This window comes from Melozone crissalis, unplaced genomic scaffold (assembly GCF_028551555.1).
Source record: "Melozone crissalis strain CALT ecotype California unplaced genomic scaffold, PUWL_Pcris_2 ptg000088l_1, whole genome shotgun sequence".
Lineage (NCBI taxonomy): Eukaryota > Metazoa > Chordata > Aves > Passeriformes > Passerellidae > Melozone > Melozone crissalis.
Genome location: NW_026535865.1, coordinates 2456360 through 2468716, shown reverse-complemented (window position 1 = coordinate 2468716; position 12357 = coordinate 2456360). Strand labels below are relative to the sequence as shown.

At 56.7% G+C, this 12357-nt stretch overlaps 1 protein-coding gene across 2 annotated transcripts in view; it reads left to right on the top strand.

The window, feature by feature from the left end:
• The first annotated feature begins 4515 nt into the window (after positions 1-4515).
• The window catches only part of LINGO3 (leucine rich repeat and Ig domain containing 3), a 30621-nt gene continuing 22779 nt past the window's right edge, over positions 4516-12357 (top strand). The window contains exon 1 of one of the 2 annotated variants that reach the window (XM_054290951.1): positions 4516-5249. The gene's annotated coding sequence lies outside the window, so the exon portion shown is untranslated. Of the gene's footprint in view, positions 5250-6429; positions 6506-12357 lie in introns of those variants that run through there. The other variant, XM_054290953.1, reaches the window with a different exon arrangement.

Below are 12357 nucleotides of genomic sequence, written 5' to 3'. Positions count from 1 at the left end.
AGGCACAGGGGCAGGGGCTGAGCTCTGCTCTGGCACAGGGACAGGAGCCCAGCAAGGGCTGCAGCTGTGCCAGGCCTTGGCATGGAGCTCAGGGCAAGGTTCTGCCCCCCGAGGCTGCTGGGCACTGCCCAGGCTGCCCAGGCAATGGTGCCAAGGCTGCCAGAGCTGCAGGAGCTCCCAGGGCTGCTCAGGGTGGGGGTGTTGGGGTGGCTGTGCAGGGACAGGGGCTGGGCTGATCATCCCTGAGAGTCCCTTCCAACTCCTCTTATTCTGTGATTCCATGATTCTCTGATTCTGGGATTCCATGGTTCCATGATTCTGGGATTGTGAGCCTGTGATTCTGGGATTGTCCTGCCCATCCACACCAGGACAGCCCCACAACCCTGCCAAGCACACCCCAGCCCTGATAAAAATTACCATCCTGTGTTACACTTTAAACCCTACAAACTCCTCTTTGGGCCCCTTCTGCCAAGCTGGCAGGGTCTGCTCTGACCCTTGGGCCTGTCTGCAAGCAGAGGGTGTTGTTCCATCAAAAGGGGATCACCTTCAGCCGGCCACACCATTGTTTTCCAGTTGTTCAGTAACTGAGGGATCTCAAAGCTTGCTTTCATTTCAATCTCGCTTATAGTTTCCATATTCTCAAAATCTTTTGCCAGGCAATCATATTTACAAGGCTTTCCTGTTTCAGTTTTCGCCAACAAGGAGGAAATCCTCCTTTGGTGGAATTTGTCACCTTGGGGTGACATCAGTGCCAGAAGGGACCCAGAGATGAGGGCTCACTTAGGGGCTGCAGTGGGAGGAAGGGCAGGTGAAGATCCCAGCACTGCAGTGAGAGAGGGGAAAGGTCCCTTTCCCTCCTGCTTGGATGAAAACCCTTCACCTGATGGTGCTCCTGCCTGGCACAGCTCAGAACAGCAGGTTCCTGGCCAGAGAAACTTCCATTGTTATTACCAAATATTTATTAAAAGGAACTGGGCTCAGTCACGGGCTCAGGCTGTGTGTGCAGAGCTCTGCTCCCTGCCAGAGCCCTGCTCTGTACACCCACCCGGGGCTCTGGCAGGGAACAGGAGCTGGGACTGTCCCCCCTCAGGGGCTCCTGCTCAGAATGAACACATCTGAAGTGTAAACATGGAGATATTGGGGTCAGGGCAGAGATTGGGCTGGAGGAAATGGGGTTTGGAGGGGAAACAAGAGGGTTTGGTGGGGAAACAAGAGGGTTTGGAGGGGGGGAAAGAGGGTTTGGAGGGGGAACAAGTGGTTTGGAGGGGGAAAAGAGGGTTTGGAGGGAGAATATGGGGCTTTGGAGGGTTAAAAGAGGGTTTGGAGGGGCAACCCAGGGGTTTGGAGGGGGGAACAAGAGGGATGGAGAGGGTAAAAAAGGGTTTTGGAGGGGGAACCCAGGGCTTTGGAGTGGAAACAAGAGGTTTGGAGGGAGAACAAGAGGTTTGGAGGGATAAAAGAGGGTTTGGAGGGGGAATATGGGGCTTTGGAGGGAAAACAGGAGAGTTTGCAGGGGAACAAGAGGGTTTGGAGGTGGACAAGAGGGTTTGCAGGGTAAACAAGAGGTTTGGAGGGGGAATATGGGGCTTTGGAAGGGAAACGAGGGATTGGAGGGGTAAAAGAGGCTTTAGAGGCGGAACCCAGGGTTTTGGAGGCGGAACAAGAGGGATTGGAGGGGGAACACGAGGGTTTGCAGGGGAACCGTCTCATCTCCATGCACAGCAGGTCACAGATGTCACTCGTGGTGTGGCAGCCACACTGTCCTGTGTCCCCAAACCCCACAGTGGGGCTGTGCCCCCAAATTTCCATGCTTTAATCCTTCCAGATTGCACACCTGAGGAGAATCTGTGGTTTTGGGTGTGATGGGTGACCAGGGCAGAGTGAGCCCATGGCACCTCCTGGTGCCACCATGCGACCTCCTGGTGCCACCTCAGCAGGGCTCTGGGACAGGGTGGCCCCAGGCTGGATGGAGGGGACAACACAGGGGCATGGTGCCCTCCAGTGATGTTTGGGGCACTGCAAAGCTCTGGCCAGCACAGAATAAACCCCCAGCTCAGCCCTGGGAGCTAAACCCTGGGGATGGTGCTGTCCCCAGTCCCTGTGGTGTGCCTGGTACTGCTCAGGAGCATTTGGGGCTGGGGGTTCTGTGGTGCCAAGTCAGGAGTGGCTCCCTGGTATCACCATTTATCTGGTCCCAAAAACCAAAGGTAAAAGCAGACTGCAAGTCTACATTTTGAGTATTTGCTTTTACTTAGATTAATAAGTCTTTCAGTTCATGTTTTGAGATGTATGAACGTCTTTTATCTTGTAAAATTTTCTCAAGCTGATAAAAAAAATCCTATAGATAAATGATTTCTCATGCTCTAGCTTAAGAGCTTTCCCAAAACCCTCTAATTTTGTGGATTCCCACACCCTGGCATACTCAGGGCATCATCCCAGCTCTCCAAAACCCAAAATCTGTAGGACCACGTGGAGTGGGAGCATCCAGGGTGGGGTTGTTGGGGTGGCTGTGCAGGGACAGGGGCTGCCCTGATGATCCCTGAGGGTCCCTCCCAGCTCAGGATATTCTGTGATTTAGCTCCCGAAACCCCAAATTCTGTAGGACCACGTGGAGTGGGAGCATCCAGCTGGCTCCTTCGAGGAGCCCATCGAGGTTCCCATTAGGCAGAATTAATGGGCACCAGGAGCCTGCTCTCATCACTGCTGCATCCTGAATGGGGACAAAAACCATCCCGGGCTGTCCCTGGAGCTGGCAGAGCTGGAATGCTGCATTCAGGCTGGCAGGGAACCAGCCTGGCCATGGCAGGAGGGGTTGGCAGGGAGGGAGAGATCGCTCAGATCCCTCACTTCACCACAGAGGGCAAACTGGGGGCAAAAGGGATTTTGTTTCTCACTTTGTTGGAATTGATTTTTTCCCCTTGGCACGTTTCAGTCAAAAACTCTTTGAGATTTTGAGCGTGTGCCAGAGCAGCTGTGATTTTTTTTTTTTTATTTCTCTCACACTTTTTTTTTCCCCCTAAATCATTTTGCTGAGTCTGTGTGAAAATGCCCCAGATAGCAACAAAACTTGTCAAGACACTCCCAAGAGCTGGCTCACTTGGAACAGCATCTCCAAAGGCAGGGACCCTCCTTGGAGCAGCCTCAGGGTGCTGCCACTTCTGTGTGTACCCCCAAAGTTGGTACAGTTGGACTGGGTGGTCCTGAAGGTCTCTTCCCACCATGATGATTATATGATTCCATGATATTTGTGTTCCCAGATGGCCCCATTTCATCCCAATCCCGATGCTCAGCAAGATTTCAGAGGTTTTTGGTGGTTTATGGGTCCCCATCCTCATTTGTGGGGGTGCTGGTTTTGTTTATGGCTCTTGGGACAGAGGTGACATGTGGGGTTAAAGGAGGGGTCCGGGTCCCATCTCAGCACGCCAAATGCTGATGATTATATGATTTCATTATATTTGTGTTCCCAGCTGGCCCCATTTCATCCCAATCCCGATGCTCAGCAAGATTTTGGAGGTTTTTGGTGGTTTATGGGTCCCCATCCTCATTTTTGGGGGTGCTGGTTTTGTTTAGGGCCAGGCTCATGGGACAGAGGTGACATGTGGGGGTAAAGCTCCTTAAGGAGGGGTCTGGGTCCCATCTCAGCACCCCAAATTCCACAGCCCCTGTCAGGGACCTCCTCCCCAACCTGTCCCTGCCTCCTGGCCTAAAATCCCTTTGGATTTATGTTCATATTGAAGCCAATTTGAATTAATTGGAGCACCAAGGGCCCCATGGGATTCTCCAGTGTCCAGGGCCAGACTCTGCCTTGGGGAAGCAGAACTGGTCCCCTCAGCCTGGTGCTTTGTCCGGCTCCTTCCTCAAAGCCCAGAATGATGCCAGAAGGGCATTGGGGTTAATGGGTGGGACAGAGAGCCCAGAGGGGGAGCAGGGCTGAGCCAAATCCCACAGCCCAGGTTTGAACCACAACCTGCCTGTTTCCTTATCCAAGTTTGTGCCTTGGTTTCCCCCAAAATTAAATAATACCATGAAGGGAGCACAGTAAGACAGAAATAATTTGATTTTTCTGGTGAGGTGCTTGGGGAGGGGACAAGGACAAAGCAGCCTGCTCCAACCTGGGGCTCCCCCAGCACCCCCAGTGCATTTATCAGCACTCTGCTCCCCCAAAATCACCTCTAACCCAGGCCAGCAGGCAGGAGAGCATCTTCCAGCAGGCAAAATCAGCTCCCAGCACGGGGATGGGGAGCTGGGTGGGAGCAGCAGCAATTCCCCCATCCTTGATTGAAACAGCACAGCCTGAGGGGCCAGGGCGGGGGGGACGCTGCTTAATTGACTTTGTGCTTTTGATACAGCTGCTTAATGACTGTGTTCAATTAGCCAGAATCACCTTTCCATCCTGGGGGATGGAAGTGGGACGTGGATTGCTCTGGCACACCCTCCCCACCACGCCAGCCTCTTAAAAATCCATCTCCAAACTAAACCAGCCGCGATTTTCATTCCTGGATTTTTCATCTTTTCCTAAGGAGATAAGTTGATATTGTTTAAAACAGCAACGAAATTCCTTCCCAGCCACGTAAATCTGCTGGTTTTAACCGCAGATCCAGGGCTGAGGCTGGGGATGAAGCTCGAATGGGAAAGCCCGAGCTGCGTGTGCCTGCAATGAAATTATAAATCCACATCCCGGAGCAAGCGAGCAGCAGGAGGCACCAGGAACCTCCATCAGCAGAAGCGCTGGGCTGCAGCAAGGGATGGGTTTGGGAGTGGAACCGACAGGGCTGGGAGAGCTGTTGGCATTTCTCCTGACAAAACCCTGCACAAACGGAGCCAGCCCAGGTGGAACCACGGCGTTGGACCCGCCTGGTGCTCGGTGCTGAGCCCCGTTCCTGCCCCCTGAGCTCTGCCCTCAGTTTCCTCAGCTGTAAAGTGAAGAAGATGCTGCCAAGCCCTGCTTGAAAAGCGCTGTCAGACGCAGCAAATGTCACCCAATGGCTCAGGTGGTGCTTGGTCAGCTGGCACACAGCGCATCAAGGGCACAGCACACTCTGCATCAGCTGCCCACTGAGGGACCAGCAAGGCTAAGGCCAGCCTGGACTGGCCAGTGATGAGTGGAGAGGAGCAACAATTCCACCCTGCAAGCCAGAGCCAAGGAGGGAATTGGCCTCTGCCACCCTCAGAGCCCAATTAACCAAATCAGCACAGCTCAGGAGGCTTCGGCAGGAGCAAGAGGAGAACTCCAAGGAGGAATTGCAATGGTGAGTGCTGTCCCCAGTGGGGATGGGGATGCTGCTGGGGGGCTCCAGGCCATTGTCCCATGAGCCTGGCATCTCCTGGCACTGCTGCACTGGAGCCCAGTGTGGGGCACAAACTCAGGAACCTGCTCATGCTGGCGGCTGTGCTCATTCCTGGGGTCACAGCTCTGTTTGTGCCCTGATTGCCCCAACTTCCCATGGGATGGAAGGGAGTGGCTGTGTCCATCCACAACCACCTCCACCTCCAGTGCAGAGGGCAGCTCAGGGTGAGGTGGCCCCCAAACCCTGTCCTGGGGCAGGCAGGGGGATGCAAACAGGCTGTCATGGGAATGGGGTGGGAGGTGTGAGGTGATTTGCGGGTGCTGCTATGGGGCTGAGGAACCCCAGGCAGGGTGTGTGTGCTGGCATGGAGGAAGCTGAGGCGGGGCGGTGTGGGGGTACCCAGGTGGGCAGAGTGGAGCTGAGGGAGCCCAGGCACTGTGTTCGGGAATACCTCACAGTGCTGGCATGGGGTTGTGTACGCCAGGCACGGTGGTCAGGGGTACCCCATGGTGCTGGCGTGAGGTTGTGTATCCCAGGCAGGGCGGTGTGGGGGTACCCAGGTGGGCAAAATGGGGCTAGGGGATCCCAGGCACAGTGCTCAGGCATACCCCACGGTGCTGCCATGAGGTTGTGTACCCCAGGCACGGTGGTCAGGGGTACCCAGGTGTGCAGAGTGGGGCTGGGGGAAGCCAGGCAGGGTGGTGGGGGGTACCCCATGGTGATGGCATGGGGTTCTGTACCCCAGGCACGGTGGTCGGGGGTAGCCAAGTGGGCAGAGTGGGGTTGTGTACCCCAGGCACGGCGGTCAGGGGCACCCCACGGTGCTGCCATGGGATAGGGAACCTCACCAAGGGCACTCCGAGGCTCGGACATCCCAAGCTTCCCGAGTGAACCCCTTCCCTTTGCTCACGGCTGCGCGGGGAGGAGACCCCCCGTACCCTTCCCCGCGTTCCTCCGGGGCCGTTCCCGTTCTCCGCGCATCGCCCCCGGCCCCGTCCCTCCCCCGGCCGGGCGGGGGGCGCGGGGGGCGGCTCCGCGCACGGCCCAGCGCGGCTGGAGAGGCGCTGCCGCCGCCGCGCCGCCCCCGGGGACGGGCTGGGGCCGGGCCGGGGTCCGTCCGGAGCCGCCGCCGCGCCGCCCCCGGGGCTGCGGCTCTGCCCGCGCCGCCGCCGCCGCCGCCGCCGCACCATGGGCAGCCCCGCCGCGGCAGCCGAGCGGTGAGTGCGGGGTCCCGGGGCCGGGGAGGGTCGTGCCGAGCCGCACACGTGGAGCCGGGGGGCGGCCGCCGAGCCCCCGCCGCCCCTGGGGACACACAGCCTCCCTCCATCCCTCCCTCCATCCCTCCCTCCATCCCTCCGTCCATCCCTTCTTCCATCCCTGCCTGCCCGGCTGTGCCCACCGCCCGCAGGCCCCTCGCAGCCCCCGCCGTGCCCGGGGTCGCACCGGGGGTGGCGGTGGTGCCGCCTCGCCCGCCCCTGCCCCGCTCCATCTCCCGGGGGTCCGGTACCCGCAGTCCCCCCCGGCCCGGTTTGGGCTGGGGCCGCCGCTCGCAGCCCCTTCCCCGGCACAGCCGAGCGGCTCCGGGCATCGCCGGGCGTCGGGAAAGCTTCTCCCAAATCCTCTCGTTCGTGTTTCCCCCACGGGCGCTGCAGGTCCTCGCTCCTCGGCACCCCAGGGCCCTTCCTGCCTCTTCTTCCCCGAGCATCCCGGATTTTTTAGGCGGATTCTCCGCTCGAAAATTCCGAGGGTTGGTTTAGGCGCGGATGTTAGCGGGTTGTGTTTCTCGGGGAAATGGAGCAGGCAGCAAGCGCAGCATTCCTGGCTCCTATCGCCGTGCTGGAATAGCAGCCTTTGCCTCTTCCCACTCTCCATCCAGAGTACTTTTGTGCCAGTTCCTTAATCTACTTGCAAAGTGGATTTGAGCTAAAACCTCACAAAAGGTGCTCCAATTCCCGCGGCAGCGGTTGCAGAGGAGCAGCTGCTTTTTCTGTTCCTGCCCTGAGATGAGGTTTTTGGGAAGGAGAAAAGAGCAGCCAGGAAGGGAGAGAGGATGGCAGGAGAAGGCAGAGTGCCTGGGAAATAGATGGAGAGTGGAGCCGTGCCGGGCTCTGCAGCCTGGCAGCACCCAGAGCACAAACCCAGCCCAGGGGAGTGAGGAGCGCTGGAGCCAGGGCAGCTGGAGAGGGAAGTGACCAGGATTGGGGATGTTTGGTGGCCTGGGGACACCAACCTGGGCCTAGCAGAGCTCCTGGCTGCTGCTTGGTTTTGTGGATGGTGTCTCATGCGCTCTTACCCAGCCTGCAGGATGGAGACCCCAAAACCCAGCACCAGCCCCAAAACAGGGGTGGCACCATGGGAAAAGCCTCATCCAGGCGGGGAAAGTTCCTGCAATCCTCTCCATCCAAACATGAGGCATTAAAACAAAAAAACCTTCCAAGAGCAGAGCTGCCCAGCAGTGATGTGGTCCTGTGTGGGTTAAAATCCCAAATGCAGGTCTTGAACCCTGCAATAACCCTTTGGGAATTGTGGGGCCCTTGGGGTTGCTCTGCACCCCAAAGCTCCATCACCCCTGGCAGGATGGAGATGGGATAAAATCCCAGCACCCTGGGGCATGGCAGAGAGCGTGGTGCACGTCCTTTAAATGGGAGAATAATTGAAGATGAGTAGGAGAGCTGCCAGCTGGGCAGCCTGGGGCTGATCTGGTTTAATTTTGTGCTGATGTTTTTATCACCAATGGTTCTGTGGCATTCACAGAGGGGAGGCAGAGGAGCTGCTGCCTCTGGCTGCTGGAGGACAGGTGGAGCTGGATGGGTTTTGGCCAGAGCAGCTTGGAGAGGTGATTTTTAGTCCGCCCAAAATTTCTTACGGTTTTCACATTGCAAAAACCCTACCTGGGTATCTGCAGCCTTTCCCAAAGCTCTTGGCTTGTGGGCTGATCTTGGGGGAAGATGCTCTCCAATGCCCATCCTGCAAAACAGCTGGGGGAGCATCCCCAGAGCAGGGAGCAGGAGGCAGAGCAGCTTTAGGAAAGAGTTGGCTTAAAAATTAGCAAAATCAAATTTTGCTTTTAACCTGCCTTGTTGGAGGAGGGAGCAGGAGGAACAGGGACTGGGCTGTGTTTCACCCATCCAGGGCATCGATGCTGAGGCAGAGCTGGGACATATCCCAGGCTCAGCCTTTCCTGCCAGGCTCAGCCTTTCTGGGGGATGCTAACAGAATCAAATTTTGCTTTCTCCTGCCCTGTTGGAGAAGGGAGCAGAAGGAACAGGGGCTGGGTTGTGTTTCACCCATGCAGGGCATCCATGCTGAGTCTGGGACATATCCCAGGCTCAGCCTTTCCTACCAGGCTCTGCCTTTCTGAGTGTTGAGCTTTTGCTGATCCCTGGCTGAAGATAGCAGGGCCGGGGGCTTTTTTCCTATTTTGTAGTGTTGAGAGCTCAGGAATGTCTGCTTTTATTAGCTGTGCTAATCCTGCCTCACCAGAGGACTCATCTCTGGCTCCAAGGCCCAAACCTAATCCCTGCTCTTCCCTCCTGGGCCCGAATTAAACCCTGGACTCACAGACGGACTCGGCGCCGGCTGCACTCAGCATTTAAAGGTTTTCAATCCAGCATTTAAAGGCTTTCAATCCACGTGTTTGGGATGGATTTTTCCCAACTCCTGGCTGTCAGATCACTCCTGTTTCTCCCCCCTCAGCATCCCACCATGGAGCAGGTGGCTCCTGTTCTCTCTGTGAGGAGCAGGAGCTGCCATAAGGCAGGAGGAGTTGGGCTGCTCCGGCAGCTCGGAGCTGTGTTCCCATCCCTGGGATGGGGATGTGGAAGAGGCAGAGGGGTGTTGGGAGCCCTGGGAATGCTGCTGGGAATGTGAAGCACACGTGGCTGGGTATGCTGGGCGTGGGCAGCGGCGATTCCCGTGCCGCCGGTGCGTGTGGGCAGCAGGGTGGGATCCTGGCACTAGCAACAGCTCCCCAAAGGCACAGCTCTGGGGGAAGGGAGGTGGGAGCCAAGTGAGGCCATCCCTGGGCTTGTCCCCAGTGGCACTGATTTGCCACAAAGCTCCAGAATCCCTCTGTGTGTGTGCCGTGCCTCAGTTTCCCTGGCTGCAGGGGTTGGGTGTGTGTGGGCAGCAGGGTGGGATCCTGGCACCAGCAACATCTCCCCACAGGCACAGCTCTGAGGGAAGGGAGGTGGGAGCCATCCCTGGGCTTGTCCCCAGTGGCTCTGATTTGCTGCAAAGCTCCAAAACCCTTTTGTGTGTGTGCCGTGCCTCAGTTTCCCTGGCTGCAGGGGTTGGGTGTGGAGTGGGTGCATGTGGGCAGCCCGAGTGGGATCCTGGCACCAGCAACATCTCCCTATGTCCCTCTGAGGGAAGGGAGGTGGGAGCCAAGTGAGGCCATCCCTGGGCTTGTGCCCCATGGCACTGATTCACCATGAGGCTCCAAAACCCCTCCATGTGCGTGCTGTGCCTCAGTTTCCCTGGCTGCAGGGGCTGGGGTGTGCAGCCTGGCTTTGGAGGGTGGCACAGACCCTCAGCAGCCAAACTCCTGCTGCCTGTGGGGGCTGTGGAGCAGTGGTGGGGTTGTCTGAGCAGGCAGAGGGAGCATCAGGGAGCGCCCTGCAGGTGCTGCAAGGTACTCCCTGCAGCTCCATGGACCTTGTTTCTGGTGCATGGGGCTGCAGGGAGGGTGGGAGGTGCTGCCTGAGCCCAAACGGCCACTCTGGGAGTGCTGGAAAAGCCCCAGAACAAACAGGTGAGGGCAGAAATGATCAGTGAGAGGAGATGAAAAGCAATAAATCCCATGAGAATGCTTGGAAACGCTGCTGAGAGCCTCAGTGGCTGTGGAAGGGAAATGGATTTGGGCACCCTGAGCTGACTTTTCTGTTTGTGAAGTTTTTATAGGGTTTACCTTGAAACACAAAGCAGCTGCTTCCACGAGGTTTGGCTCAGGGGTTGTGGGAGCAGGGAGGCAGCAGTGGGACAGGCTGGGCCAGAGCTTTGCTCAGCCACTGGCAATGGCATGTGCTGGATTCTCCTTTGGATCCCTTTGAGCCGTGGTGTTTGGGGCTGCAGCTGGAACCCCAGGGGTGCCCCAGGTCTGTGGGGCGGTCAGAGGTGTCCCTGCTCAGGAGGGGCAAAGTGGGGAAATGGCCCTGGTGGTGGGAGAGCAGGGGAATGGCAATTTGATGGGGCAAATTGGGGAAATGGCCCAAATTGGGGAATGGCAATTTGGAGGGGCAAAGTGGGGAAATGGCCCTGGTGGTGGGAGAGCAGGGGAATGGCAATTTGATGGGGCAAAGTGGGGAAATGGCCCTGGTAGCAGGAGAGCAGGGGAATGTAAAGCAGGCAAGCCGAGGACGGCACCAAATTCACCCCAGAACAACCAAACAGCAGAGATCAGGATGGAGAATTTGGGCAAACAGAAACAGCTTTAGCAGGGATGGGTTAAAAACAAAGCACAGAGGGTCTGGGCTGTGCTCCCCAGGCTGCTGTGGTGCCTTGGCATCCACAGGGGCACCCTAATGCAGGATCCACCTCTCTGAGTGTGTGACGGTGTTCACAGGGGTTTTCAGAGAAGGGAAGAGATGAGGATCTGACTCCATGTTTCAGAAGGCTTGATTTATTATTTTATGATGTATATTACATTAAAACTATACTAAAAGAATGGAAGAAAAGGTTTCATCAGAAGGCTGGCTAAGAATAGAATAGCAAAGAATGATAACAAAGGCTTGTGGCTCGGCTCTCTGTCTGAGCCAGCTCACTGTGATTGGCCATTAATTAGAAACATTTAACATGGGCCAATCACAGATGCACCTGTTGCATTCCACAGCAGCAGATAATCATTGTTTACATTTTGTTCCTGAGGCCTCTCGGCTTCTCAGGGAGAAAAATCTTAAGGAAAGGATTTTTCATGAAAAGATGTCTGCGACATGAGTGTGCCCTCCTCTCTCCTCTGCCTCTTCCCTTCCTCCCTGCCTTCCTCCCCCTGAATTTTTTATGCCACCACGAGCTCAGCTGTGCCTTGCAGCCCCATCCATCAGGAGGGTTTGGTTTTCAAAGCTGTCCCAGCTCTGCCCAGCTCAGATCTGGAGCGCCGGGGCTCCTTGTTCAGCTCCCGATGTGCCAACCAAAATAGCAGCGGCCACACACTGGAGTGGAGAGGAACAAGTGTTACTGGGAATTAAAATGACAGATCTCAGCATCAAGGTCTCCGAGGGTTTGTGCTTTATTAAGCAACAGTGAGTTCATGGGAAAGGACTTTGACTCAGAGCACCGGTTGTGTCTGCAAGAAAAGAGAACCAGGGTCTATATTTAGGCTCAGGCTGTGGTGGGGAGCCAGGGCAGGCACTGAGGGAGGGGAGCTGGGCATCCTCAGCTCCATGGGGATGAGCCCTGGCCCTGCAGGGCAGAGTGGGGAGCAGGAGGTGGGCACATCTCAGCTTTGGGATCATGGAATCCCCAATGGCTTGGGTGGGAGGGACCTTTAGGCCCATCCAGCCGTGGCAGAGACACCTTCACTGTCCCAGGCTGCTCCAATCCTGTCCAGCCTGGCCTTGGGCACTGCTCGGAGCACCCTGTGCCAGGGCCTGCCCACCCTCCCAGGGATGGTGCTGCAGAGGAATAACCCTGGTTTTCCTCCTCTCCAAGGGGCTGCACCCCCAGCCCTACATCAGCCATGGCCAGGGGGGTGTGGAGAGCTCCTCTGAGCAGATTCACCCTGACTGGGACTTGTACAACATCCACAGGTTCAGAAAAAAGGGGGAGCAGGACCCTGCTGTGTGGTCCTCACGTGGCTCCCTCTCCCTTAAATGTGGTTTCCTGCTGCTGGGGGTGATTGAACAGATCAATGTTTTCTCTTCTTGCCTCAGGGTCTGCCTCTTCCCACCGCCCCCTCCTATTAAAAATTCATTGTTTCTCCCAGATACCGTTGCTAGAGGGAGACAGGGAGGAATAAAGGAAGTTCTTGGAATGGAGAAGAGAAAATACTCAGTGGGAAGGGAATTGAGGAAAAATTTAAACCAAATATTGTCCCTCCCTGGGTGTGTTTGAGCCTGAGTGCTCTCTGTGT